Source organism: Geotrypetes seraphini, chromosome 6 (assembly GCF_902459505.1).
Source record: "Geotrypetes seraphini chromosome 6, aGeoSer1.1, whole genome shotgun sequence".
Taxonomy (NCBI): domain Eukaryota; kingdom Metazoa; phylum Chordata; class Amphibia; order Gymnophiona; family Dermophiidae; genus Geotrypetes; species Geotrypetes seraphini.
In genome coordinates, this window is record NC_047089.1 from 124,968,311 (window position 1) to 124,994,167 (window position 25,857).

A 25,857-nucleotide genomic window follows, 5' to 3' on the forward strand; every position below is an offset into this window, starting at 1 on the left:
TTTGTTCCCTTTCTCCCTTCCTTACCTGAAGCACAGCCAGTCAGTGGGAGGCAACCTCAAAACAGGCTGCTCGCTCCCAGCAGGGCCTTCTCTCTGATGTGTCACTTCTGATGCATCAGAGGAAAGACCTTGCCAGAGCTGGTCGCAAGCAGCCTGTTTTGAGGCTGCCTCCTGCTGACCAGCTACGCTTTGGATAAGTTATAGTTAGTTTATTTGATATTCTGCGTTTCTTAACAATTGTTGTTAAATCAAGGCGGTTAACAAAGTTAAAAACAATGGGTTCAAAATAATAAAACTAAAAAAAACAGACAGGGGGAAATACAAACATACTGGGAAATAAGTAACACTAGGTGCAAAACTGGACCCCTTTATCTCCAACTTGTTATCAACTACAAGTGACTTTAAATCATTCCGAAAAGAAATCAAAACCCTACTATTCAAGAAAACTATACAACCTCCCAATCGACCCTAACAAGTAACCAACCCTAAACTCCTCTTCCCTACTAGTATTCCTCAATTCTCCCCCTTCCCCAACTTCTCCCCTCTGCCTCCTCTATTAAACCTTCCCTATACAGTAATCCCCTGCATCTACTATGTAAACGTCCCCTAAATTGTAATTCCTTGCATCTTTTATGTAAGCATCCCCCAATTGTAACTTCCTAGAAAATCCCAGCTATCTTATACTATATCCCACTTAGAACTGTAAGCATCCCCTAAATTGTAACTTCCTGGAAATATCCAGCTGTCTTATACTGTAATCCGCCTAGAACTGCAAGGTAAAGGCGGAATATAAATCACTAATGTAATGTAATGTAACTTCCCTATCTGTCCAAAAGGCTCACAATCTGACTAAAGCACCTGAATTAACATTTATTAACATACAATAGAGCTCATAATCAAAACGGAAATATGTCTAAAAACCGGCCTAAATTGGCACTTGGACAATCAGTAAGACAAGTCGTCCAAGTGCCGATAATCGAACCGGGTTTTAGACGTATCTAAAAATGATTTAGACCTTTTCAGTGCTGCTGTACGCCCAGAGCTAAAAGGGGCATTTTAGGAGGAGTGGTGAGGGCGGGATTTGGGCAGGATGTGGGCTGACCTAGACTTAGTCGTACTGCAAATATAAACAAGTTTAACGAGGCTGCCTAGACGGAACTTATACGTAGTAACTTAAGCGATTGAAAACCAGGCCTAAGTGCCCAGAAAGTATCCAAAATGACCAGATAACAACTGTAGAGACTTCGTACAGACCCCCACACTCTCCTGCAGTGATCACTGACCTCCCTCCACACACACACTGCCATAAAATTCGTAATAAAAATTTTATATATCTGCCTCCAAAACATCAGCACCTGGCACAGGAAAGCCTAGGAGAGAAGCACAGAGGTGTGTTAAGTTGTCTAGGGGTGGGCTAGTGAACTATAGAGAGGAGGACCCAGGCCCATAAGCCACTAACCACTGCATTCATGGTGAAAAATGTGCACCCCCCAAAACCCTACAGGTGGCACCTGCAGCCATAAGGGCTAAAGGGGTGGTAGACAGGTGGCTATAGTAGGTTTTGGGGTTGTTTGGGGGAGCTCACCATGACCTATAAGGGAGTTGTGGTGAGATGTTTATATGGCACTCTTTTGTGAAGTTTGCAGCAGTTCCCCACTACTGTGTTGCCATGTCTGGGTCTCCACTCCATCACTTTACTGGCCCCTCCCATGAACAAAAGGTCTGGTTCTATGCGTTTTTGACTTGGATGAATTTTTGGATGAGAATAGGGTATAAAGATAGATGACTTAGCGGTCTGACCGATCAAACGGCTAGACGATTTTTGAAAAAAAAATATTTTGGATATATTTTTTGGGAATGGACTTGGCACTGCTGACTTTGGGCGACTAGCGATTTAGGCCCAAAACAGACTTAGACGTATCTTTTGATTATGCCCCTCCACAGGTATAAAGGGATAAAAATACAGAATTCATAAAATAGCAGAAAATTGAACTGAAAAAAAAGATCAATAAAATAAAGTTAAAAAGAAATAAGATAAAGTACAATCTAAAAAAATAATAATATCAGTCTAGTCCTCAGGATACAGTTATAACGTCCCCCATACAGAGGTAGCTGTAGTCTTTCAGGAAACGTAGCACAGCAGGCCAAAGTAGGCTGAGAGGAGAGAAGGTAAGTCACAGTACCAAACCACTGCTGGTGATCACAAGCCACACAGACTCCAATCGTAGGGGAAGGGAGAGAGGGAGGGAAGGAGGTAACGAGGTGGTTTGAGGCTCAGGATGCCTCCTGCTTCTGCCACTCAGGGCATGAAGGAGGGATGACGGCATTGCGGCTCAGGACCACTGCCATGCTGGTGCTTCGGAGGGGTTGGGGGGGAAGAGGGTGGAATTGAGACTGTGTTAGACAAGGTTTCTCTCAATTAACCAGAAAAACAGTTATCCGATATCCACCAATCCTCGTGGGTGCCAGATAGCTGATATTCTACTGTATTAGCATTTATTCCAGCCTTCAGACTGAAAAAAATAGTTTTGCCCTTATAGTCAGCAATCTGCTTACAGTACTGATCACCCCCTCAATTTCACTGTTCCAGGGCCAGCTTAATGGCTTAGCCAGTGAGGCACTGGCTCAAAGCATTGAAGGTCTGCCTCACCAGCTCATCCCTTCTAGCTGCAGGAGCTTGATGTTTCCGTCCTCTTGTCTGATCCTCCAAAGCCACTACTAGCTGCTTGCATTAGGGCCATTTTGAGACAGGAAGTGTATTTGTTTACTTAGGGTTACCAGATATCCAGATTTGCCCAGACATGTCTTCTTTTTAGAGAACTGTCCGGGTCTCTGCACAGATTTTGGAAAATCCAGCAATTTGTCCAGATTTTGGAAGGCCCTGGCTCTGCCAGAACTTGGGGCTGCATCTGGAGGGTTTCCATGCATGCTCAGAGGCCTTCCAGATGCGACCCCAAGCTCAGGGAAGGAGAACAGATGATGTGTGTGGGGGGAGGGGGAAGGGCTTGGGCAGAACGGGGCGAGGCTGAAGACGAGTGATGTGTCCTTATTTTTACTTTTACAAATATAGTAATCCTCTGCTTACTGTTTCAGTAAAGGAAAACAAGTTCCTGTTGCTGAATGCAGCATTTTTAGAGGATTGAAACTGGAGCCAGAGCAGGATCTTAAGTAGGAGAGGGAAGCGGGTCTGCAAATGATGATAAATTTGGATTTATGGTTGGAGCTGGCAGGGAGCTGATGTTAAAGTTGGCACTGGAGCTGGGGTTGGAGTTGGCATCAGCATTAAATCCCTGCCAGGATATGTAGAGTATGTTCTCAATTAACTGCTAACACTCATGCCAAAGAAAACTTCCCTCTGGAGTTCATAAGGCGCTACATGTGTGCTTGAAAATTCCTTTTAGTCAGGCCTATGGCACACAAAACAGTGGGGAATATTTCCATATACAGTGGTGCCTCACACAACGAACTTAATCCGTTCCAGGAGCAAGTTTGTTATGTGAAACGTTCGTTGTGTGAAACGCGTTTTCCCATAACAATACATGTAAAAAAAAATAATTCGTTCTGTAGCATAAAATATGCTAAGATGACATAAAAAAAGATAAATTTTTGGTTATTATTTTTATTTAGATACATCTAAAAACATAATTGTTTTTTAAAACAACACACATTTTTTAAATTTAAAGACAGACTAAGTAGAGTCTAATTTTACAGTGAGAGGGCAGAGTCTCAGCGGCAAAAACTGGGACTTAACTGTTCATTTTTTTTTTTTCTACCGTGTTTCCGCGATGATAAGGCAGGGCCATCAAATAAGACAGCCCCCCCTTTTTAGAAAAAAATGTAAAATAAGGCACCCCCCCCCGCAAATAAGCCACCCACCGATACCTGCGCTTACCCGAATCGGGTGGTACGGTGGGTGACTCCGTGTAGTCCCTGGCACCCCCGACACGATCGGGGCAAGAGGGAGCTCAAGCCCTCTTGCCCCCCCGACTCCCCGACACGATCGGGGCAAGAGGGAGCTCAAGCCCTCTTGCCCCCCCCCGACTCCCCGACACGATCGGGGCAAGAGGGAGCTCAAGCCCTCTTGCCCCCCCCGACTCCCCGACACGATCGGGGCAAGAGGGAGCTCAAGCCCTCTTGCCCCCCCCCGACTCCCCGACACGATCGGGGCAAAAGGGAGCTCAAGCCCTCTTGCCCCCCCGACTCCCCGACACGATCGGGGCAAAAGGGAGCCCAAGCCCTCTTGCCCCGCCGATTCCCCAACTCCCCGACAATATCGGGCCAGGAGGGAGCCCAAGTCCTCCTGGCCACGGCGACCCCCTAACCCCACCCTGCACTACATTACGGGCAGGAGGGATCCCAGGCCCTCCTGCCCTCGACGCAAACCCCCCCTCCCCCCAACGACCGCCCCCCCAAGAACCTCCGACCGCCCCCCCAGCCGACCCGCGACCCCCCCTGGCCGACCCCCACGACACCCCCAACCCCCTTCCCCGTACCTTTCTGTAGTTGGCCGGACAGACGGGAGCCAAACCCGCCTGTCCGGCAGGCAGCCATCGACGGAATGAGGCCGGATTGGCCCATCCGTCCCAAAGCTCCGCCTACTGGTGGGGCCTAAGGCGCCTGGGCCAATCAGAATAGGCCCGGGAGCCTTAGGTCCCTCCTGGGGGCAGGGCCTGAGGCACATGGTCGGGTTGAGCTCCCTCTTGCCCCGATCGTGTCGGGGAATCGGCGGGGCAAGAGGGCTTGGGCTCCCTTTTGCCCCGATCGTGTCGGGGAATCGGCGGGGCAAGAGGGCTTGGGCTCCCTTTTGCCCCGATCGTGTCGGGGAGTCGGGGGGGGCAAGAGGGCTTGAGCTCCCTCTTGCCCCGATCGTGTCGGGGAGTCGGGGGGGCAAGAGGGAACCAGGCAGAGAGAGGGCAGTTAAGCGCAGTGCCTGCGCCGAAGGATGCAGCTCGGGCGACTTCGTTGTGTGAAACGAAGTTCGTTGTACGGATCAAGACATAAAGTTCGTTGTGCGCAGCGTTCGCTGTGCGAGGCGTCCGTTATGCGAGGCACCACTGTACTTATGTCACATTTGTATGGTCTGAGACTCCATTTCTTGGGTTATGATCCCAGTGCTTTTCCTTTTTTATTTTTTAGTTCTATTTCTTTATTGAAATTTTAAACAATACAAGGTCAGAAAACATTGAAACATATCAATCAATAATATCTCAATACATAAAGCTTAGAAATTCTCTTCAGGTCATATAAATATGAGTAATTTCAGTAAACATTAAGGGCTCCTATTACAAAGGTGCACTAAGCATTTTAGCGCGTGCTAAACGCTAACGCGTGCATGTTAGTCTATGGATGAGTTAGCGGTTAGTGTGCATACATATTTAGTGCGCACTAAAATGCATAGCGCACCTTAATAAAATGGGGTAAATATAGGTATATTAGAGTTTTAACTGGGTAATTTGCAAATATATGTCAATTGGAGACCATAGTGCTTTCTGAATCGATAAAGAGGATTTCATTTTTCCACAACATGTACAGTTTAGGGACAGAAGAGTGGGACTTGGGGGAGTGATTGTATGTGATGATCTTAAGGTGGCCAAACAGGTTGAAAAGGTGATGGCGAAAGCTAGAATGATGCTAGGGTGCATAGGAAGAGGTATGGCTAGTAGAAAAAAGGAGGTATTGATGCCCCTATATAACATTCTGGTAATGAAATCATTTTTAATAGACTTCCATGCGGAACCTAGCATTATCCCAGGACAAGCAGGCAGCATATTCTTGACTGATGGGTGACGGCACCGACGGAGCCCCGGTACGGACAATTTTAGAGTGATTGCACTCTAAGAACTTTAGAAAGTTCTAGCTAGGCCGCACCGCGCGTGCGCGAGTGCCTTCCCGCCCGACAGAGGCGCGCGGTCCCCAGTTTTCTTAATTCCGCGGAGCTAAGAAGACGCGTGTTTCCAACGGCTGTTGGAAGTTTTTTCCTAAACTGTTCACTTGCCTTCCCGCTCGCGCGTATTTTTCTCTTCATTTTATTTCTTTCTTGTTCTTTTACCGTTTGTAAAAAAAAAAAAAAAAAAATTGTTTTATTTTTTTCACTTTTTATTGACTACCCCGGCGGGGCCTGTTGGCACCATCGAAGCCTCCGGCTTCGATTTTGCTACAGCGGTTTTTTCCCTTCATGCCCCCGTCACCGGGTTTCAAAAAGTGTCAGCGGTGTGCGCGCCCTATATCTCTCTCCGACCCGCACAAGTGGTGCCTTCAGTGTCTGGGTCCGGACCATAGGGCTGACACCTGCACCCGCTGTAGTTCTTTACAAAAAAGAACTTTAAAAAACCGACAAATTCAACAACGAATTCTGTTCGGCACCGACATGGAAGTTGCACCAGTATCGACATCGGCAACTTCCTCCAAATCGACACCGACTGTCTCGGCACCGACAGATACATCACCGACGTCGATTCCTGTAGGTAAGCCGGCTAAGAAGCCTTCCCCTACTGTCCTAGGGCCACCAGTCGAGCATGCAGTGAGCCAAGTCCTGCAGACTGAGCGCCGGCCCCGTAAACGCTCCGCTCCCATTGAAGTCACTGCCTCGTCATCGGCATCGACTTCACCCGAGCGTCGAGCGGCACCGAAGGTACCGAGCAAGAAAAGACCGGTACCGGTGCAATCGGGACCTACGTTGGATGAGCGCATTGCCTCTATCCTCCAGGTCCAGCTTAAACAGCAACTACAACATTTGCTCCCGGCTCTGTTGACACCGAATCCTCCAGTGTCGGTACCCAGTGAGCCTTCGGTGCCGACCGTCGATCAACCCCTTTTATTGACATCGACTTTGTCGGCACCGCACAAATCCATGTCCATGCCTATTCTATCAGCGGAGCCGAAACGACGTTCTGCTCCGGACACTTCTGAACCGGTACCGTTCTCTGAGCCCCGTACCGTTCTACACTCCCCTGGTACCGTCTCCAACCGTTCGGGGAAATCGGTACGCAAGACTAAACATGTTGGCACCTCGACTCCACTTTCTCAGGGCCGTCTCCAATCGGTACGGGACCCTGACTTGTGGGATGACTCGGATGATCACCTCGGTACCGAGGAAGATTATTCATCTGAAGAGGAGGATCTATCGGTGCAAGACCCTGCTACTAAGCCAGAGCACTCCTCATTTACCAAATTTTTAAGGGAAATGTCAGACACCCTTTCAATTCCCTTGGAGTCTGATTCTAAAAAGTCCAAGGCATTCTTAGATGCCTTGGACTTTGATCATCCTCCTAAGGAGTTCTTAAAGTTGCCCCTCCATGATATCTTGAGGGAAACTTTCTATAAGAACTTGGAAACTCCCTTAACCATCCCGGGAGCCCCAAGAAAATTGGAATCTCTTTATAAAGTCATTCCAATTCCAGGATTCGACAAGCAACAACTTCCCCATGAATCCTTGTTGGTGGAATCAACCCTGAAGAAGTCTGTAGGTGCCAGTGTTTACGCCTCTGTTCCTCCTGGCAGAGAAGGAAAGGCCATGGATAAATTTGGAAAGCGCCTTTACCAAAACGCCATGCTGGCCAACCGTTCAGGTAATTACGCATTCCACTTCTCGTTTTACCTGAAGCATCTCATTCAACAGGTGACCTCTTTTCAAAAGTACATTCCGGACCGTAAACTTCCTGCTTTTCAGCAATGTACTTCTAGTCTTTTGCAACTAAGGAAGTTTATGGTCCGTTCCATTTATGATACTTTTGAACTGACGTCACGGGCCACTGCTATTTCTGTAGCAATGAGAAGGTTGGCATGGCTACGGGTCTCAGAACTGGATGTAAACCATCAAGACCGACTGGCCAATGCGCCTTGTCTTGGGGATGAGCTGTTTGGGGAGTCCATGGATACCGCCACACAAAAGCTCTCCGCGCATGAGACTAGGTGGGACACCTTGTTGAAAAACAAGAAGAAACCTCCTCCTCCTCGTCCATTCAGGCAACAACCTTCTTATCAAAGAAGGTTTTCTGCTCGCCCAGCTCAGACTCATCCTCCTCAACCTCGCAGGCAGCGTCAACAGCAGCAACAGGCTCGTCAACAACAACAGCCTGCTGTAAAACCGGCTGTTCAACCTAAGTCTACACAGCCCTTTTGACTCTCTTCTCGAGAACATTGCCAGTCTTCCTCCCTCATGCCTTCAAACTCAGCCCATAGGAGGTCGACTCCAGGTTTTTCTGTCTCGATGGGAAGCAATTACCTCCGACCAGTGGGTACTTGCTATCATCGCTCACGGATATGCCCTGAACTTTCAGACTCCTCCACCGTTAAGTCTACCAAAAGAGTCTGCTTCCAACAAGGCTCAGTCCCTCCTTCTCGGTCAGGAGGTTCAATCCCTCCTCCTTCTCAATGCCATCGAACCAGTTCCTCTAGACCAGCAAGGCCTGGGATTTTATTCCCGGTACTTTCTTGTCCCCAAAAAAACCGGAGATCTCAGACCAATATTAGATCTCAGAGATCTCAACAAATGTCTGGTCAAGGAGAAGTTCAAGATGTTATCTCTTGCCACCCTATACCCTCTTCTCTCTCAGGAAGACTGGCTATGTTCCCTCGATCTCAAGGAGGCGTATACTCACATTCCAATTCATCTGATGTCCAGACAATACCTTCGCTTTCTTGTCAACCAACATCATTACCAATACAAGGTGCTACCCTTCGGCTTAGCCTCCTCTCCCAGGGTATTCACCAAATGTCTGATTGTGGTCGCAGCTTATCTCCGCTCCCACAATTTTCAAGTCTTCCCTTATCTGGACGACTGGCTCATCAAGGCTCCTTCTCCTCAGTCCGTTCACATAGCCACCAATCAGACCATTTCCTTCCTTTGACTGTTGGGGTTCGAGATCAATCTACCCAAGTCACACCTCATTCCAACTCAGCGACTTCAATTCATTGGAGCCATTCTGGATACTGTTCAGATGAGGGCGTTTCTTCCTCCAAACCGCCTTCACACCATCCTTCATCTCTGTCAGCAGGTATTCCAGAAAACTTCCATCTCAGCAAATCAAATGATGGTACTTTTGGGACACATGGCATCCACAGTGCATGTCACCCCCTTTGCACGTCTCCACCTGCGTACTCCTCAATGGACCCTAGCGACTCAGTGGTCACAAGCGACGGATCCTTGTTCACAACACATATCTGTGACCTCGTCTCTTCGACAGTCGCTTCTTTGGTGGTTGAACTCATCAAATCTATCCAGAGGTCTACTGTTCCATCTACCTCCTCATCAACTAGTCATCACCACGGATTCCTCCCCCTATGCATGGGGAGCTCACTTGAACGAGTTCCAAACTCAGGGGTTTTGGACCACCCAGGAAAAGAAGCACCACATCAATTTCCTGGAACTCAGAGCGATATTTTACGCCCTCAAAGCTTTTCAACATCTCCTCTTTCCTCAGGTTCTTCTCATTTGCACAGACAACCAAGTTGCAATGTATTACCTCAACAAACAAGGAGGGACGGGATCCCGTCCTTTATGTCAGGAAGCTCAAAGGATTTGGACATGGGCGACTGCTCGTCACCTATTCCTGAAAGCAGTCTACATCCAAGGGGAGCAGAATTGCTTAGCAGACAATCTCAGCAGAATTCTTCAACCTCACGAATGGACTCTCGACCCCTCGACTCTCCAGTTCATTTTCTCTCAATGGGGCACTCCTCAGGTGGATCTTTTTGCAGCTCCCCACAACCATCAACTGCCCCTGTTTTGCTCCAGACTTTACTCTCCTCACCGTCTGGAACCCGATGCATTTCTTCTGGATTGGACCAATCTCTTCCTTTATGCATTCCCTCCTCTTCCGCTCATGCTGCGCACCTTATTCAAGCTCAAGAGGGAACAAGCCACCATGATCCTCATCGCTCCACGGTGGCCCAGACAGCATTGGTTTTCCCTTCTACTTCAACTCAGTTCCAGGGAACCCATACCTCTTCCTCTGTTTCCTTCACTACTTACACAGAATCAGCAAACGCTTCTTCATCCCAACTTACAGTCTCTGCACCTGACAGCTTGGTATCTCTCGGGCTGACTGCACCTCATGCTCTCCTTTCTCAGCCTGTCCGTTCTATTATTGATGCCTCCAGGAAACCGTCTACTCTTCAATGTTACCAACAGAAGTGGTCTCGGTTTTCTTCCTGGTGCCTGTTACATCACCATAATCCCATATCTACAGCAGTGGGATTGGTATTGGACTATCTTTTGTCCTTATCTGACTCTGGTCTTAAATCCTCTTCGATAAGGGTCCACCTTAGTGCCATTGCAGCTTTTCATGAGCCTATCCATGGAAAACCCCTCTCAGCTCATCCCTTAGTCTCAAGGTTCATGAAAGGCCTTTTCAATGTAAAACCACCTCTTAAGGCCCCTCCTGTTGTATGGGATCTTAATGTGGTTCTTTCTGCGTTAATGAAGCCTCCTTTCGAGCCTCTGGCCACAACGCATTTTAAATTTCTAACTTGGAAAGTGGTCTTTCTGATAGCTCTCACTTCTGCCAGGAGGGTCAGTGAGCTCCATGCACTGGTGGCTGATCCACCTTTCACTGTTTTTCACCATGATAAGGTTGTCCTTCGTACACATCCAAAATTCCTTCCTAAGGTTGTGTCTGAGTTTCACCTTAATCAATCCATCGTTCTACCTGTTTTTTTTCCCAAAGCCTCATTCTAATCCAGGTGAACAGGCTTTGCATACCTTGGATTGTAAACGTGCTCTGGCTTACTATCTTGATCGCACCAAACCTCACAGATCATCTCCTCAACTGTTTTTGTCCTTTGATCCTAACAAGTTGGGTCATCCTGTATCTAAACGCACTCTTTCCAATTGGCTTGCTGCTTGCGTTTCTTTTTGTTATGCTCAGTCGGGCCTGACACTGGAGGGTTCTGTCACGGGCCACAAAATTAGAGCTATGGCAGCATCTGTAGCTTTCCTCCGTTCCACTCCTATTGAGGAAATCTGCAAGGCTGCTACTTGGTCCTCAGTTCATACTTTCACATCTCACTATTGTCTGGATGCATTCTCCAGGCGGGATGGACACTTCGGCCAATCTGTTTTACAAAATTTATTCTCCTAATGGCCAACCTTCCCTCCATCCCTCTTTTTGTTAGCTTGGAGGTCACCCATCAGTCAAGAATATGCTGCCTGCTTGTCCTGGGATAAAGCACAGTTACTTACCGTAACAGGTGTTATCCAGGGACAGCAGGCAGATATTCTTGCGTCCCTCCCACCTCCCCGGGTTGGCTTCTTAGCTGGCTTATCCTAACTGGGGACCGCGCGCCTCTGTCGGGCGGGAAGGCACTCGCGCACGCGCGGTGCGGCCTAGCTAGAACTTTCTAAAGTTCTTAGAGTGCAATCACTCTAAAATTGTCCGTACCGGGGCTCCGTCGGTGCCGTCACCCATCAGTCAAGAATATCTGCCTGCTGTCCCTGGATAACACCTGTTACGGTAAGTAACTGTGCTTTAAGAGCCCTCCAGGGACAGGAAAAAACTACTATACCTGAATGTATAAGAAATCTTCAAGCTTGAAATCACCTAAAAACACTCATTTTGGTAAAAATCATATTGGGCATAGCTTCTCTACTTAAAATTAATCAGAATTGCACCAAAATCGGCAGCATGACCCTATGTGAGGTCAAAGATTTAAAATGATTAAAAATGCTAAAAACAAACAAACAAACCTCTGGAAGGACAAGATTTCCATGGAAGTGGACTGCTGCTCCACTGGGCAAGCTTTATCCTATAGCACTGAATTTCCAGCAACTATTTGAGCAGCTGAAGGTGGACCAAGCACTTAGTCCTCCCATGTGAAGGGGGAGTGATGCTGATGCTCGAGGGGGTGGATTATGTGACAGATGTTTTGTATGACCTTAAACGGGTTCTAGGCAAAGTTTTGCCTTATGTAGAACGCTATGAATCTGCCTCTGGGCTGGGGATTCGCACTCCAAGGTGACTTTCAACAGGCTCCCCTTTAAGGGTCAAATGCTGTTTGGCAAAAGATTGAATGACCTTATGGTCAGTGTGGTGGACTACCATCCTAAGTCCCTCCCAGATAACAGGTCTCATTGTACCCCAGAAGGAAGTCTCAACAAGTTTTGTTTCTCACTCAGCTTTCACCAAAATTCCTTGGGCTAATCTGGCCAGATATATTCCTAGATATCTAGACAGCACTATAACAATCCTAGATGCCAGCAGTCTTCTGGTTCTTGTACCAGCACTGCTTCTAAGATGTCTCAATGATGCCAGGGACTCAACTATGCTTCCTCGCATTGGAGGCCATTAGTCAGCATTCCAGCAGGACTGGGAACAAATTTCCAATGACCAATGGGTATTGGATATTGTGCTTCCACTGCAAATACTCCATTTTGGACTCAGGATCTCTGTGATGGACCCAACTCTCATCTCCAGTCACCAAACGATGACAAAAATTTACTTGGTCTTCACAGAGCATTTCCAAGTTCTCCTGACAGCTCTGGAGCCTTGTGGCCTTCTGACACAGTGTCAGCATTCTTGGAAACCATCTTGCACTAACCTTGGATATGCCTAAATTTTCAAGAATTATTTTCCAAACTGTACCTGCTGAGATGCCCATTTCTTCAGCTATTCAGGAAACCTTAATTTGTCTGACTGAAAAAATTAAATCTAACTTTCTATGGAAGTTGCTTCCACAGGCCATCCAGTGTGAGGTCATCTTCAATGAACTCTCTACCCTCTTAAACAGTTTGCTCCAAAATTTTACTTTGTAGGATTGATGGGGCAGACTCATCGTAAACTGTAGTCATATATTCATGGATTTTCTTTTGATTTTTCCCTTCTTTAATAAGAAATTATATAATTGAACAGTGCTCCAAATCTAGCAATTTCTTACTTGATTTGCATGAGGACTCTCCTGACATCCTGTCTCTTGGAATGTTAGACTCACATTGAGTTGCAACTGTGCATGAGTAACCTTGAGACATCACAGCATACATAGGCTTGTTTCAACGCACTTTCGACTTTCTTTCATACTCAGGTAGATAAATTATTGAACACATTCCTTGTAGATATCTTTCGCCTCCATCCAGATTTATTTCTGGACTCTCTAGCAGGAAAAACAGAGAAGGCACTGAAGGTCGAGGAGACTCTACAGCAGGGGTGCCCAACGCGTCGATTGCGATCGACCGGTAGCTCAGGAAGGCAACGTGAGTCGATCGCAGAGCCCATCCCAGGCTCTGTGATAGACTCGTGTTGCCGTCCCGATCTACCGGGCCTATCAGCCTTCCTCTCCCCGACGTCAAAGACGCCGACGCCGGGCATTAGGCTGTTTTTGTCATTTCGGGGGGGAGGGGGGGCATGGTGGCGTGGCGGCGGCAGCAGCAGCAACAGCCTGAAAAAGAAATCATCCTGGCCCGGGTCGGTGTCATACTCCGGAACTTCTACCTCTTCCAGCAGCCCTCTCCCTTCTACCTGCTTCCGGCCACACCTCCTGCTCCGCGGCTCTCTTCGACAACTCAGCAGCAGTGATCGACACAAGCTTCTGACGTCGGGGCCTACCCTCTCCGAGTCCCGCTTGTTTCAACTTACTTTTTCCACAAAGGCGGGACTCATAGAGGGAAGGCCTCGATGTCGGCAGCTTGTCTTGATCACCGCTGCTGACGAGTTGCTTAAGAGAGCCACGGAGCAGGGGGGTTTTGCCAGGTGCAGGTAGAAGGGAGAGGGCCAGATGCAGGACTCGTGGGTGAGGGAGCAAAAGAGAGAGAGAAAGAGAGAGGGGAGGGAAACAAAAGGAAATATTTCATACTGGGCTGGGCCGGAGTGGAGGGAGGGTGGAAAGATTCTGGCTACAGGGTGCATTAACAAAGGAAAAGGGGGGAAAGCTGAAAATGGAGATAGTGACACAAAGAAGAGAAATAGGTGAGATGGACACAAAGAAGGGTGATGCTGGAAAATAGGTGGAATGGTAATTCTGACACACAGAAGGGAAATGCTGGATCAAGGAGAGATGGGGCTCAGGCTGGATGAAATGAGGAGAAATGCCTTGTTGGCCCGGAACTTCCTCTCCTACGTCAGAATTGACGTCAGGGAGCGGAATGCTGGTCAGCGCGACGCTTCTGCAGGGAAAGCTTGGGATGGTGGTGGCTTGGGGGCTGTTCCCCGATGGCGGTGGCAGCAAACCGAGTGGCTTGGGGGAGGGCACGGAGAAAGAAAGAAAGGGGGCAGACATGGAGACAGAAAGAAGGGGGAACAGGGAGACAGAAAGAAAAAGTTGGGGGAGAGAATGAGGTCTGGAGGAGAGGAAACATACAGGAGGCTGAAAGAAAGGAAGAAAGATTGGATGCACAGTCAGAAGAAGAAAGTGCAACCAGAGACTCATGAAATCACCAAACAGCAAAGGTAGGAAAAATGATTTTATTTTCAATTTAGTGATCAAAATGTGTCAGTTTTGAGAATTTATATCTGCTGTCTATATTTTGCACTATGGCTCCCTTTTACTAAACCGCAATAGCATTTTTTAGCGCAGGGAGCCTATGAGCATTGAGAGCAGCACGAGGCATTCAGCGTAACTCCCTGTGCTAAAACCTACTATTGTGGTTTAGTAAAAAGGGAGGGGGTGTATTTGTCTATTTTTGTATTTTGTTACTGAGGTGACATTGCATAGAATCATCTGCCGTGACCTCTTTGAAAAAACCCGGAATATGTTGTTTTTTTTTGTTTTATAAATCTTTATTCATTTTCTTATGTTACAACAAGTGTTCCAAATAAACTCATTAGAAACTTGAATATACACACTTGATTAACTCATATATTAACATCAAATTTAACATTTCTTTAAAAAAATTAATATTATATAAAGTTCTAATATTATGCAGGAAATCTAAATTTATATAATTTTTATTGAATATAATAATCCCCTACCCCTCCCTCCCTCCCAATCAATAATACATAAAATCAACTTTATTATGAATTCATTCAAATATTGATATAGTATATAATAATCAGAAATAAAATCCCACCCCATTCCCCTCTATTCAAATATCTTATCATGGGAAAAGTTAATCATTCATTACAGAAATCTGTTAACGGTCTCCAGATTTTTTGAAATTTACTCACATAGCCTTTTTGTGTTGCAATGTGAGTTCCATTTTGTATATATGGCATACAGAATTCCACCAGAAAGTGTAGTTTAACCTGTCATGGTTTTTCCAATTGAATGTTATTTGTTGTATTGCTATTCCAGTTAAAATAAATAGAAGTTTGTTATTACTTGATGAAATTTGACTTCTTGCTCTCATAGTTGTTCCAAATAATATAGTATCATATGTCAAGGCTACCGGATTTTCTAACATCCTATTTATTTGAGGCCAAATTGATTTCCAGAATGATAAGATAAATGGACAAAAGAATAAAAGATGGTCTAATGTCCCAACTTCGACATGACAGTGCCAGCATCTATTAGATCTAGTGCTATCTATTTTTTTGTAAACGAACAGGGGTCCATAAAGCTCTATGCAAAAGAAAAAACCAAGTTTGTCTCATAGATGCTGACGCCGTACATTTTAACCTCCAAGACCAAAGTCGTGGCCATTGAGATGCATTAATTTGATGCTTTATCTCAATGCTACAAATGTCTCTAAGACCATTTTTTGGTTTTTTATTTAGAATCAAAACTTATAGAAAAATGGGAAAACCCGGAATATGAATAATTAACATTTTCTCTGCCTTTCCGTGTGCTTTGTGTTTTTTTTTAAATTTTATTGTTGGTAGATCATTTTGACTTAGTCATTATAAAAGTAGCTCGCAAGCCCATAAAGTGTGGGCACCCCTGCTCTACAGCATCTCTTAAACATTCAAGCTATAGAGCACTCCCCAAAAGTGAATCAGGCTCAGCCATATACTCCTTATACTTCATTATGCCAAAGAAAGGCTCAGAGGACTGGAGACCCATTCTGGATCTCAAGTCGGTCAGTGCCTTTCTGCGGGTTCCTTCTCTGGATCTGAGAGGCTTTTCTTCATATTCCTATTTTCCCAGGTCACGGAAATATCTTGGATTTCATGTATTCAGGCGGCACCAGAAGTTCTCTCATAAGTCAGGAAGCTCAGATGCTCTTCTGGCTCTTTCTGTGGCACATGTGGCTGGAGTGGAAAATATGTAAGCAGATTTCCTCAGTCATCATATCCTGGACCCAGTAGAATGGTTGCTTTCGGACAGAGCGTTTCATCTCTTGTGAGCTGCTGGGGCAGACCAGCAATGGACTTAATGGCTTCAGTCAAGAACTCCAAAGTCCAGTGCTTCTTCAGTCAAAGAAAGCAGCCCTCTAATATGGCAGCTTATGCCAAGGCTTAGAAGGCTTTCCAGCAGTGTTCTGCAAGAGACCAGTTGGAGCCATTAAATGCTCCCATTCTGGTGGTCTTAGCCTTTTTGCAAGCTGGGCTAGAAAATGGCCTAGTGGTAGCATCCCTCAAGGTGCGAGTGGCAGGCCTTTCTTGCTTCGGAGTGCACAGTGGTTCCAGTTCTCTTAAGACTCATCCTGATGTAACCAGGTTTTTCAGGGGGGCACTTCACTTGCGGCCTGCCCCTACATCAACCTTTTCCGACGTGGAACTTCAATGTGGTGCTTAAAGGCCTTGCTGCCTTTGAGCCTTTCAAACATGCCTCTCTTCTGGATCTTAGAGTTAAGACAATGTTCCTAGTGGCGATTGTCTCAGCCTCCCCCCCTTATATCCAACAATTATACTTAAACATAATAAATCATAAAATATTCCCTCCCTCCCTCCCCACCCTGGACATGTATGAACAAAGGAAAAAATAATATTCATTCTGTACAATAGTTTGTTAATGGCTCCCAAACATCCCTAAATTTCTTAAAATGCCCCTGCTGTATGGCTATTACCCGTTCCATTTTAAAGATATGACATAACAAATTCCACCAAAAATTATAATTCAGCCGATCCCAATTTTTCATAATTTGCTGTATGGCAACCCCTGTCATGATGAGCAAAAGTTTATTATTATTAGAAGAGATTTGACTCTTGGCTCTCATGGAAGTACCAAATAACACAGTGTCATATGATAATGCCACCGGATTTTCCAGTAGATTATTCACTTGGCCCCAGATGGATTTCCAAAAACTAAGTATCAATGGACAATAGAATAGTAAATGATCTAATGTCTCAGCTTTGAGATGACAGTGCCAGCAACTATTAGACTTAGAGCTATCTAATTTCTGTAAATGAACTGGGGTCCAAACTGCTCTATGTAACAAAAAAATCCCAAGTACATCTTATCCTCCAAGCCCAAATTCGTGGCCATTGAGACGCAGTAATTTGATGCTTTATCTCAATGCTCCAAATGTCATGCAGACCAGTCTTTGGTTTCTTATTCAAAAATCCAGATATTAATTTGTACCACTGAGAGGCCTGGTGTCCCAGGAAGTTCACCTGAAAACATAAGACCGGCAGACTATGCTGATTAGTTAGATTTTTCCATTCAGGGAAACCCTCCTGAATGGCCTGCTTCAACTGCAACCATCTATAATTTTGTGATTTGTTAAGACCAAATTTGTGTTGCAATCATGAAAAATCAATTCTGACCATTGGTTTGTTTTCACTAGTAAGTACGAGCGGAGCAGGCTTGCATCTAAAGCATCTATTGACATATGGATTTATATGGCGATTTAGTTGACTTACATCACCTATGGCAGGCAGCCGCTGGTATCTCTCAAGGCTCATTTGACAAGAGGTGTCATCACCTCGTGGGTAGAGTCTTGAACAAGTAATCTGGCCAAGATTTGCAGAACGGCCACTTGGTCATCTCTTCATACCTTTACCAGGTTTTACAGAATGGACATGGCAGCTTGGTCTGATGTTGCATTCAGGCCTCGGTGTTGCGGGCAGGCTCTTCTGTCCCACCCTAGATGTTGCCATTGCTTTCTTACATCACCTTTCATATTAACGTTACAAAATGGAAGATTAAATTCTTACCTTTTTCAGTCTTCTTTCTGAAAGTCTCTTACGTGATCAATACTTCCCACCCTTTGTCTACTCTGTCTTTATTAGTATTGCCTGCCTATTTCTGCCTTGGAGGTTTATTCTTATAGGCTTCAGTTTCTACCAGCCAGCAGACAAGTCTTATGAGGATTCTTCTGTATGAACGAATACATATCTCCTGGGCTGCCAAGAGAAAATCCAGGCCCCTGTACAAAGAAGGTGTGTGGGACCTTATACAAAATTCTACACACATGAATGTGTGCATATTATTATTTATTTCTAACAATCGTAGATTTTCATTGATACATTTAGATAAGTATGTATAGGATAAATGTAATAATAAAGTAATATATTTATAATAGTAAAAGATGTTTATAATAGCATTTATTGTCTGCCAAACAAAAGTGCTTTCCTACTAGTCGTGCTTGTGACATAGTGGATCTTAGAAAAATTTTTACCAGCTTTAGCTTACGGCAGAGTCGACAGTTGCAGCTCCTTCTCGAGACAACAACATGTTTCGGTTTTCGTGATGTTTCTTGGGCTTCATTGGGCCTCCTTGAGCTTCATAGGCCCCTCCTCTCCTCAGGCCTGCATATCTCTATTGAAGGCAGGTTTCTAGATTTTGCTCAGTGCACACACCAGGTCAGTTCCATGTTCTTGCCTATATTTATTATTGCCTGTTTATTAAATTGTTCTTTTATATTGCAGAGCAGAACAGAATTCTGTTTTATAGTGGGCTGTTTCCCCCATGCCCCCTTTCTTCTATGTGTTGATCCTGGGATTTCAATGGCTTTTGGACTTCACTACAGGGGGCTCTCTACTACTCAGCTAAGTGGGAGGAGCAATGGAGAAAACAACGTGTAGATTTCTGCAAATCCCAGTTTGCAGGTTGAGGTGAAACACTTTTTGTATTGATTCTGTAAGGGACTTACAGAAAGAAGATTAACAAAGGTATGAACCTAATCGTCCATTGCTTTTCAATCTTGTACAGAGAGACCACATCTGCCCTTCTCCAGTTCTCCGGGACTCTAAGGAAGCATTAAAAAGATGAGACAACGGAGCTGCCACAACCTCTCTGAGTTCCCTGAGTACCTTTTTATGTATCCTGTCAGGCCCCATCACTTTGTCTATTTTTAATTTAGCTAGTTCCTTACAAACACAGTCTTCTGAGTATCTTTCCCGGTCTACTACACATCCATTCCCATTTGTGTTGTTTTTTTTATGGTTCTGCTCCCGGTCTTTCATCTGTGAACACAGAATGGAAATAATTGTTGGGCAGTTCAGCCTTATTTGCTTCTGCATATTTGTCCCCTTAATCCCTGAGCTTCCATTTTGATGCTTCTTCCTATCACTTACATATCTAAAAGATGTTTTATCCCCCAATTTTACCTTATCAACTATATTTTCTTCGACACAAAAAAAACTATTCCAAATACTAAAAGAATTCACAGACACCAAACCCTATCGGGTCTATAACGACACCCCTCCTCCCTCAGCCACCCTTTTAGCTGAATACTTTAAAAACAAAATCACAACTACCAGGACTACCCTCACCGGAACCCCAACCCACCTAGAAGAGATCACAATGCCCCCCCAGAAAAAGAATCAGCTGCGGCAGACAGAAATTAGTCCTACTTCCCCCACTATACAATGGTCCGACCTTAACAAACTCTATAAAAAAATACAGCCACACAGCCTGCAACCTCAACCATTGCCCTCCATACCTAGTAAAATCCTCCAGTACCAAATTCCATGTTCTCCTCTTACAATGGATACAAACCATGCTCGCAGATAGCCTATTCCCGCAAGACCTCAGCAAAATCGTTGTCACCCCGATCCTAAAAGACCCTAAAGGAGCAATGGATCAACCATCCAACTACAGACCCATAGCCTCAATACGACTTTATGTCAAACTAATGGAAGGCCTGGTAACCAAACTCCTCACCAACTACCTAGAAGACCACAACATACTCCACCCTACACAATCTGGTTTCAGAACCAACTACAGCACAGAGACACTACTAGATTCCCTCTTGGACACAGCTAGACAACACTTCAGCACAGGTAGAAAAATGCTGATTATACAACTGGATCTCACCGCAGCATTTGACCTGATGGACCACAACATCCTACTACAAATACTAGATACAATAGGAATCACAGACAAGATACAAGTTTCAAGTTTATTAGGATTTTATATACCGCCTATCAAGGTTATCTAAGCGGTTTTTACAATCAGGTACTCAAGCATTTTCCCTCTCTGTCCCGGTGGGCTCACAATCTATCTAACGTACCTGGGGATATGGAGGATTAAGTGACTTGCCCAGGGTCACAAGGAGCAGCGCGGGGTTTGAACCCACAACCCCAGGGTGCTGAGGCTGTAGCTCCAACCACTGCGCCACACACTCCTCCCATAGTTTCACACACTGTGTTTCACAAACTATAGTTTCACACATAGTTTCACACACTGCGCCACACACTCCACACATAGTTTCAAGGATTCCTACAATCCAGAACTTACAGAGTAAAGTTGAACAAAAAAAATCAGAACCATGGTCCAAACCCTGCGGTGTACCCCAAGGATTTCCATTATCCCCAACTCTCTTCAATCTCTACATTGCATTCCTCAGCACCTGCCTGGACAAATTAGGCTTAACCTCCTATAGCTATGCAGACAACATTACCATTCTCCTTCCTTTTGACCAACCAACGTCCTCCATGACAGACACACTAAACAGGACACTTGAAACAGTAGCAACATGGATGAAAAATCACAAACTGAAACTGAACCCAGACAAGACAAAATTCATTCTCCTTGAAAATATTAAAAACCCCAACCATAACAAATCTAGTAATAAACTCAATCACATATCCCATACAACCCACTCTAAAACTTCTAGGAATGACGACAGACAGATGCTGTACCATGGAACCACAAATCAGCAAAACAATACAAAAATCATTCACGGTCATGAGAAATTTAAGGTAAGTTTGAAAATTCTTCGACAGAACACAATTCCAGCTCTTGGTCCAGTCCCTAGTCCTAGATCTTCTAGACAACTACAACATACTCTATCTCCCCTGCCCAGAAACCATGATAAAACAACTACAAACAGTTCAAAACACAGCGCTAAGACTTATCTGTTCACTGAGGAAACACGACCATATCATGACGGCAGACCTCAATTCACACTGGCTCCGAATACAAGCAAGAGTACAATTCAAATTCTACTGCCTACTATTTAAAACCATAAATGGAGACAGCTCAGCCTACCTAAACAACCGCCTAATCCAAACTACCTCAATCAGACATAGGAGAACCCACAAAGCGTTCACGCATTCCCCAATCAGAGACGTCAGAAAAACTGTACGATGGCCTTCTAGCCACACAAGCAGCAAATCTAGACTACCAACTCTCCAATTTACTAACGTTCCCAGACTACAAATCATTCAGAAAAGAAATAAAAACCATGCTATTCATGAAATCCTTGAAGACTAACACCGCAAGACTCATCCCAATTCTCTGAAGCAACTCGCTCTTCTCTTCAATTCCTCTGGAAATGGCTAGATAACTCCTTTTGTAATCCACCTTAAACCGCAAGTAATGGCAGAATAGAAATCACTAGTGTAATATAATGTAATTTGCATCTTTGCTTTTCTGACAAATATTTCCTCTCTCATTGCTTTTCCACATATTTTTGTCTGTCTTCCTCTTTCTGCAGCATCTTGTAATTTATGAAAGTTAATCTTTTTTCTCTCACTTTTTCAGCTACTGTATTTGAGAACTAAAGCAGCCTTCTTTTCCTTTTATCTTTATCTGTTTTCCTAACATAAAGATTTGTTGCCTTTAGAATAGTTTCTTTCAGTTTCACCCACTGCTTTTCTACTTCGTTCATATTACTCCCCCAATGATCACTGACCTCCTCCCCTCCCCAAATATAGGAAAGAAACAGTACATACCAGCCTTTATGACAGCTTCAGATGTTATGGCCAGTCCTATTAGAGCAGCAAGCAGGTCACTGGAGTAGCCTAGAAGTCGGTGCAGTGGACTATAGAGAAGTGGGACACAAACTCATATCACACTCTAACTAGTACACTTGTGGTTAGAGCTACAGCCTCAGCACCCTGAGGTTTTGGGTTCAAATTCCACACTTCTTCTTGTGATCCTAGGCAACTCACTTAATCCCTTGTATTCAATTTTCAAATTCTTAATTAGAAACAGTGATGAAGTTTTCTCATATCAGACTTATCTCCACTAATCACACATTTAAAGTTCTTTATAGAGGAGAGATCCCCGTGCATTGCCAGTTATTAAATATACAACAGCACTAGATAGGGAACTAACCTCATCAGCACTCTCCCCCTCCTGCCTAATTTTAAGATGATGTATATCAAAAAACTCTCAAAAAAACTGATAATGAACTTAGCTTCAATTAGGCAGGGAATTCTTATGAGTTCCTATATCTCTCAGCTTCTGTTTTCTTTGCTGCAGTCCGTTCCTGCCAACGTAAAGCTAGCTGGCGTTTCGCTATATAACTGCATCAGGGCAGTGGACTCAGTAGCGTACTAAGGGGGGGCGGGGGGGCGGTCTGCCCCGGGTGACAAGCCTTGAGGGGGTGCTCCGGCTTTGCCGTTCAGTCCCCCCCACCCCCCCGAAGGACCGCTCGCCCACCTGGCCTCCCTGCACCACCAAGAAGCAGCCGGCAGCAGGATCGCGATGTCAGCGATCCCTGAGCTGCTTCGGCGCTGCTTCCTGCTCCGCGGTCCCGCCCCTCCTCTGACGTCAGAGGAGGAGCGGGTCCGCGATGGAGGAAGCAGCTCCGAAGCAGCACAGGGATCGCTGACATCGCGATCCCGCTGCGGGGAGCTTCATAGGTGATGCAGGGAGGCCAGGGGGGCTAGCGGTCCTTCGGGGTGGGCCAGGCAGGACTTCAAGGGGGGGGGGACAGGCAGACAAGCCTTCAAAGGGGGGACAGGCCTTCAAGGAGGGGGACAGGCAGGCAGGTTTTCAAGGGAGGGACAGGCCTTCAAGGGGGGGGGGACAGGCCTTCAAGGGGGGGATAGGCCTTCAAGGGGATCAGGCAGGCAGACAGACCTTCAAGGGGGGGGACAGGCAGGCAGGCAGGCCTTCAAGAGGGGATTCAGGCCTTCAAGGGGGGTGCAGGCCTTCAGGGGTGGGATGCAGACTTTTAAGGGGGGAACAGGCCTTCAGGGAGGGGGGCCCTGGTGTAAAAATACAGGGAGGGAATGGGGGGTTCAAAGAGATGCACATATGCCGGACTTTGGGTGGGAAGAAATAATGGGTCTGAAAATAGAGAAGAGGGAGAGAGATGATGGACCATGATTTTTAGAGAGGGAAGGAACAGAAAGGGAGAGAAGTTGGACACAAGGGATGGTGTGGAGGGGGGATAGAGATACTGGATAGGAGGGTAGTTGGGAAAAGAAAGGGAGAGATGGTGGACCCTGGGGTGGTGGGGAAGGAGGGAGAGATGCTGGATGAAAGGGTAGTTAAGAAAAGATGGATCTGTGAAAGGAGACGAAAAAAGGATAGATGCCAGACCTCCTGGGGAGGGAAGGGAAACGGGGAGGACAGAGATGGCAGATGGATGGTTAGCATGCAGAAAGAAGGAAGAAGGAGACCCTGGCAAGCAAGTTATCAGAAGACAACCAGAGCCTTGGACCAACAAGATTTGAAAAATAACCAGACAACAAAAGGTAGAAAAACTAATTTTATTTTCTGTTTTGTGATTACAATATGTCAGATTTGAAATGTGTATCCTGCCAGAGCTGGTGTTAGACTGTAAACGTGAGCTAGGATTTAACAGAGAGGAAAAGTCCTTTTTGTTTCTTTATTTTATTTACACCACAGCGCCAGTGTGGTTAGGAGAAGCCAAAGGGGGGTGAAAAAGCTATAAAATAAACCCACCAGGATGTTTGAGAAAAACAAACACCCAATTGGGCAGGAAAGTTGAATCGATAAACCAATTCAATAGGCTGAATCGAATCGAATTTTTTTTTTTCCCTTGAATCGGGCAGCACTAGTTTGCGCTACTGTCTTAGACTTTAGGACCTGGGATTGGAGAGAGATGGCATCCTCAGTACTTTATAATGCAAGTGAAACAAAGATTTGGTCAGACTTTTGAAGGGTCTGGCAGAAGAAAAATATTGTATAGGCCGGGGACATGAGACAGCAGGAAACAGGAACTTTCCTTCCTTCTATTTTTGTGAATGGCAAGGCTGAGGATGTCAGAGAGTTCAGTTAAAATATGTGCTTTATAAGAAAATATAATAATGTGTTTTATAAAGTTTATAAGCATTGCTGGCCTACCCGGTGAGGTGTTCCTAATGGTGGTGATGGTGGCGGCAGCGTGTCAATGTGTTGAGAGGAAGAGGTGGTCTGGGAAATTCTGCTGAGCAAACTCCGGGCCCATTCAACTGGTTCACACACTGAGTGGGTCTTTGGGTGTTGTGCCTGGGTAGTTGTTTTGGGATCTCTTCCAGTGGTTTTCAGTATCTCCTTGTGGTCCAAGGAAGGAAACTTTGTTAACCTTAGCATTGACCTTCAGAATATGTTTGTAACAGCGCTGCTTGTGTGGCATTAGGCTATGTAGTGATCGAAAGAAAAAAACAGACCTTTGCACATTTTTGCACTATATGGTGGGTGTATGAGGAGATTCACATTTCCTGCACATCTAAGTCCTTGTGAAGTTACCTTGTTCTTTCTGTATTTGACTTCTAGCAAGGTCTCTGTTTGGAAGGAAAGATCTAAGCTTAAAAATGAAGTGGCCAGAAATTATGGTAAAAGCAGATAGCATTGCTGATTTTAAGAAAGGTTTGGACAAATTCCTGGAGGAAAAGTCCATATTCTGTTATTAAGACATGGGGGAAGTGTCTGCTTGCCCTGGATCGGTGGCATGGAATGTTGCTACTCTTTGGGTTTTGACCAGGTACTAGTGACCTGGATTGGTTACCATGAGAATGGGCTACTGGGCATGATGGACCATTGGTCTGACCCAGTTAGGCTATTCTTATGTTATGTTCTCATCTGTAGGGGCCTTTGTTTTCACTTTTTATTTGAATGTATTTTTTTTCTGGGAACTTATCAATATTTTTTTATAATGGAAGAGAATTAATGTGTGTGGAATGGGAGGGGGGGGTAACTAATTTCTTCAGCTAAATAATTAAATCCACTTCAACCAGACATAGGAGAACTCGCACACCATTTACACACCCTCCAACCAAAATCGTGAAAAGAAAAAAAACTGTTCAACAACCTCCTAAAGCTCGACCCCCAACTCTACAACCTATTTACCTCGACCACAAACTACAAAACCTTCAAAAAAGAAATAAAAACCCTTCTATTCAAAAAACACATAAAACCAAACTAACACAATCAGAACTGTCCCAAGCATCACCTGCAACTACTCCATATGTACTTCTGATGTCATGACAATTCAGACATAATTTATGTTATGTTTGGATTAATGGTTACATATATGAGGTTCAATAAAAGAAAATTTTCAGTGCCTGTTTCTATTATGACCATTTATTTTTCATGGTTATTACAAAAAATATTTTTTTACATGGGGGGGGGTCAAAATATGATGGGCCCCGGGTGCCACATACCCTAGGTACGCCACTGAGTGGACTCCTGTGAAAATAATGCAAGAAACAGCGCTATTAGAGTAAGACCAATGCCAGAATACTCCTCTCCGTACTTCTACTTACTCGACGAATGTATGAACGCTCAAAATGGCAAAGATGGCCGCCGCTTTAAACTGCCCTGTTTTATACTACTAACATATGACATCACATGGGAGGAGCCTGTTTGCAACATCCAATGGTCTGAAAGGGCTTGCACCTCCTATTCTATGAATGGGAAACT

The 25,857-nt window shown here is 45.2% G+C and overlaps 1 protein-coding gene across 1 annotated transcript in view; it reads left to right on the forward strand.

Moving 5' to 3' along the window:
* The window catches only part of NALCN (sodium leak channel, non-selective), a 1,129,711-nt gene that overhangs the window by 521,879 nt on the left and 581,975 nt on the right, over positions 1 to 25,857 (forward strand). The window lies entirely within an intron of this gene.